Raw genomic sequence first — 4,544 nt, 5'->3', positions numbered from 1 at the left:
CCCCTGTATTGAGAGACCCCTTTCACCTTTAGTATTTATAATCAATTTCTAATTCCATCTTCTTGTTTTTTTCCAATTGTGTAAATTTTTATCATTTGAACTTAATAGAATTGTGTTTGTGTATTTCTTAGTGTTTCAAAATTCCAGACAGATGTTAATCTTTGGAATTTATAGAATAAGAAATTGGAATTCCCAGGAATTCCTGGAAATTCCTGAAGCCCTAAGTTATTTTTGAAGTACTGCATACTTTTTTATATTATAGATTTTTTAAAATATTGTACAGTAAGTAGGAAATATTAATTTAAGAATGTTTACAAGAAAATTGCCTATAGCAAATATTCAACACAAAAATGCCAGCCAACATTATTTAGTAGTGTTCAAAAGGCCTGACATTTAGATCTCTAAGCAATATTAACAGCACTACAGAGAATCACCTGTCAGAATTGCCAGTTTAAGGACTTATTTTCTGCCTAGTACCTGTTATTACCTGGAATTTCATTCACAGGATTTTTTAATAGTATATAATGAATATAAGCATATTAATATTTATTTTATTTGAAAATGTCCTTTAACAGTAGATAAGGCATGGATACACACTTACAACAAAGCAGCAGCTACAAGACTGACTGACTGAACAGGGTGTGAACACTTTTTTTCTACTGGCTCCTGTCTCAGGTCCTGGGAATGTAGACTTGAATCTTGGACCCCTTGTGTCAGCGTGTTCTGTCCTCCTTTCACCTTGATGTCAGTGATTCCCTCTTATCAGTTATTCCCTCTATGTTAATTGTCAAACTTTATTTTTTGCAGGAGAATTATAATACTTTTTTCATCTTTTGATGTCTGTGGGGATTTGGGATTTTGCAAACCATAAGTTTCCCAAGAAATTCCAGGAAGGAATTCCAGCGTAGAAATACTAGTGACTCTCAACTTACATATTCTGTCTCCTATATGCACATTCAGACTTCTACATGATATGAGTCTGCTGTGGGCTTTGCAAAGGCGGCCAATGTGGTATATGTAGGCCTTTACCAAAATTAACCTTGAGAACTGAGAAATGTCAAGTTGCAGGTGAGAGGGAACAGGATGGAAGTAAGTGAATTTAGATAGAGGCAAATTATAGAGCTAATGTAATAATACAGTTTTGAAGAAACCTGGCTTAGAATAACTTGATAATGACTTAATGAAGACAATAAAACAGATGGAATGGTTTGAGATCTGAGGTATCAAGCTTGGAGACTAACAGAATTGTGCAGTATTAATAGAAAATAGGGAATTTGACAAAAGGAGCTAACCCTTAGGAAGTACAAGCTAATATGCCAGGAACGGTTCTACTCACTTTCACATAGTTTAATTTAGAAGTAGGAGCACTTCAAAGAGGCAGGGTAATGGGTTTGGAAAGAGAGTGTAGAGTTGGACGAGATGGAACAGTCAGTGGTGATGTTCCACTGGCAGCTGGAGATATAGGACTTGAATATAGCTGAGAGGCCAGGGTTGGTCACAGACGTATTTTTGAGTGATAAGAACAGAGACAGCGTGTGCAGCTGTGAGAAATCAATGTGAGTCTTCTCGAGCTGATCTAACTCTCATCATCATTTAGAACAGAATATTTAGTCATCATAAACTGAAAAGAGGCAGAGAAAGTACATCTTTCCATCACTATGATTAGCATTTGCTGAGAAAATTCTCGGGATATGTTTAATTATTTTTCTTTTAAGTTTGTGTACATAACAGAACTTATTGATCACATAAGAAGTTTTTGAAATGTGAGTCATAATGATTTTGTTAGGCTCATGACATACTATGCTAACAAAATAACCCTTAACCTTAGATTTGAGTGAGCAAGTGATTTCTGGGAAATTCTTAAATGTAATCAAGTTGCTGTTTTAAAAATCAATATCATGGATGATTTATTATTAGAATCAAGGAACAAGCAGAAGATATGGCCTTAGGCTTAGACATTAAGCTTCAGTGTTATTCTATATTCTGATGTTGTGTCTATGACTGGGTAATTCACTCTTCTTACAAAAAGAGTCAGAGAAAGAATTATGATCTGAACTCCCTGCCCCCAGAAACTTTCCCCACTGACATTTGCTTTGGGTCCTGAAATGTAATGTGATTAGGAAAAAAAAAAAGAGAAAAAGAAAAAACCCTGTGAGGAAGGAAGAGTGAACTGCTAATATAACTATAACAGTAAACATAGTCTAATGATGGGCTTGGTTAGGGATAGTGTTAGTATATTTGTTATTAAAAACCTCTTCTATAAGGAAAGTCAAAAAGTGATAGGAAAAAGTAAGACAGTAGTTAGAAAATGAAAATACAAATACTTTCTTCCTGATGTTTGCTCTCTTCCTTTTTTGATCCCATTAATTTTCAGTTTGTGCTTGTCCTTGCTCCTTAAATTCTTTATTTATGGCTATTCTTTTGCATAATAGAATACTCTGCTTGTGTGAGTTTGATATGTCTCCTTTACATATATGATGAAAATAGCTTTTCCCTAAGCTGCATCAAGAATTTTTCCCTCACAAGCATAGGGATAATACAGTTAAGATGCATTAGTGAGACTGGGTTTAAATGAAAGATGTTCTTCATTTCATACATCCAGCACTGTTCTTTTAAAGGACAGTGAGTTTATTATTCAAGGCCACATTTAACTAGGAGAATTTTTGCCAGAGTTAGTCACTCAATCATAGGCAGAAATGAAAATTGTATGCTGCTTCGAGCTCCAGTGCAACTGCCATATTGAACATTCTAGCAGATTGTACCAATGCTATCATTATAGAGAATCTATTATGAGAAGTTTTCTAAGTTACAATCCAAGGAATGCATTGAATTTCAGTCAGGTATAGTATATATTGAGTTATAATTATTAATGGAAGCTCTATATCCTTTTTTGAAAGGGGAACATAATAACTCAATAGCCCTTTTTTCTTTGTTTTGTATTCTTTTAGTCAGTGTAAGTGGCCGCAATAGAATCTCCTGTTAATTTTTGTGCAAACTTATTTTACTATCAAATAAATGATGCCATTTTGGAATAATTTGTTCAGCTACTGTGATTTTAAGGCTTCCATTTTTGTTCACTGAACAAATTCTTAATTATCTCAGGGCAATTGAAATGCTCCACAAATCTTTGTGCAGTCAAAGTTATTTCTGTGAATAATGTACAAACTAACCTCTTGGGAGCCCATCTATATTTGAAAGATTTACTAATGGGCTGCTTCTTCCCCTTGCACATATGCTGGTTTATAATTTACAGCAGCCCTCTAGGAGCTGCATGCAATCCCACAGCCCCGCCGCACATCATAGCACATGACTCTCAGCTGCCACAAATCCCCAGATGCCAACTCTTCGTTATCTTCCCTCCCTATAGTTTATCATATTTTGTTTCTATGGTTTTAGTATTTCCAGTTATTTAATTGATCCAAAAACATGTTAGGTTTATGCCACTAAAATATGTCAATAATTCCCTTTTTTGAAGATACAGATCCATTTTCTAAAATATTTTTGCTTTTCAGGCCCAAACATATGGATTATCATCATTTCTTTTTATAATCAAGTGATTGGTTCAGGAGTCAAAACCACTGGATGTTCTGAGAATATTTTTACAGCTCCTTCTCTCATTGCTGCTCATTACCACCCACCTGTGTGCCAGATCTGCTCCCTTCACTGCCATTGCAGATACTCCTGCAAATCAAGGATGGATCTCTCTGGGAATAGCAGCTGTCTTTTGTCTTTGTGGTTCTTAGGCATATGTTCATACTTGGATTTGTGGAATGAAAGAAAGCCAAATTAATTACAGTTTATTCTTTCAGTTTTTGACATGCGTTTGGGAACAGGTGGCCATTAAATTAGTCTAATGCCTCTTAAATTAGGGGTTTCTATTAAAGGAATTAAATTGCTTTATGTTATTTTTAGTTTTTAAATTCCCAAGTATTGTACAGGACTAAATTTAGGAATATGTTTTTATCATTTTATTACATTTTCTAATTAATTTTATTTTGCCCTAAATGTACTTCCATATCTCTTTTTTTTTCCAGATGTTTCTTTCTAATGAATTGACCATTACATTTCGTAAGTTCTGAAATGGCCAACAGACCACAGAAAGATAGTGCTTTAGGCTCCTGCTTGAAACCAGCAGCTTCAGCAAATGCTGGCTTTGATTCAGGGCCAATCTTTTGGTTTTTGATCTTTTCTGCTATTTCATTAATTTTTATAATTGCTCACTACTTTTCCTTTATCCTGCTTCCAGTTAGATATAAGCCAGACGTATCAACTTGGGGGTCTGAAACTGACAAAGCTTTCCCATCTTTCTTCTTCAAGAGGAGATACCTATTAGTAAGAACTGTCTTCTGCTTGTTGGATTTTGAGCGTATTCTGCAGTGGGGCCATTGATCAAATAATGAACCATTATTTTCTTCACATTGCCTCAAATATTATTTTGTTCTTCTTGGTATAATCCTAAGAATTGAATATTTTAAAAGAAAAAATAATATGTTCTCTTGTTAGTATTTGAAAGTTAGTTTTGCATCTGTGCTTCAATTTATTAA

The 4,544-nt window shown here is 34.5% G+C and overlaps 1 non-coding gene across 1 annotated transcript; it reads right to left on the bottom strand.

Moving 5' to 3' along the window:
• Positions 1-4,032: 4,032 nt before the first annotated feature.
• On the bottom strand, positions 4,033-4,168 carry LOC114493686. The gene has a single exon (XR_003684295.1). It is a non-coding gene; the product is annotated as a small nucleolar RNA SNORA2/SNORA34 family (small nucleolar RNA).
• Positions 4,169-4,544: the final 376 nt, after the last annotated feature.

The sequence above is a fragment of the Phyllostomus discolor genome, chromosome 1 (genome assembly GCF_004126475.2).
Source record: "Phyllostomus discolor isolate MPI-MPIP mPhyDis1 chromosome 1, mPhyDis1.pri.v3, whole genome shotgun sequence".
NCBI lineage: Eukaryota > Metazoa > Chordata > Mammalia > Chiroptera > Phyllostomidae > Phyllostomus > Phyllostomus discolor.
This window is presented reverse-complemented; position numbering and strand designations above follow the sequence as displayed.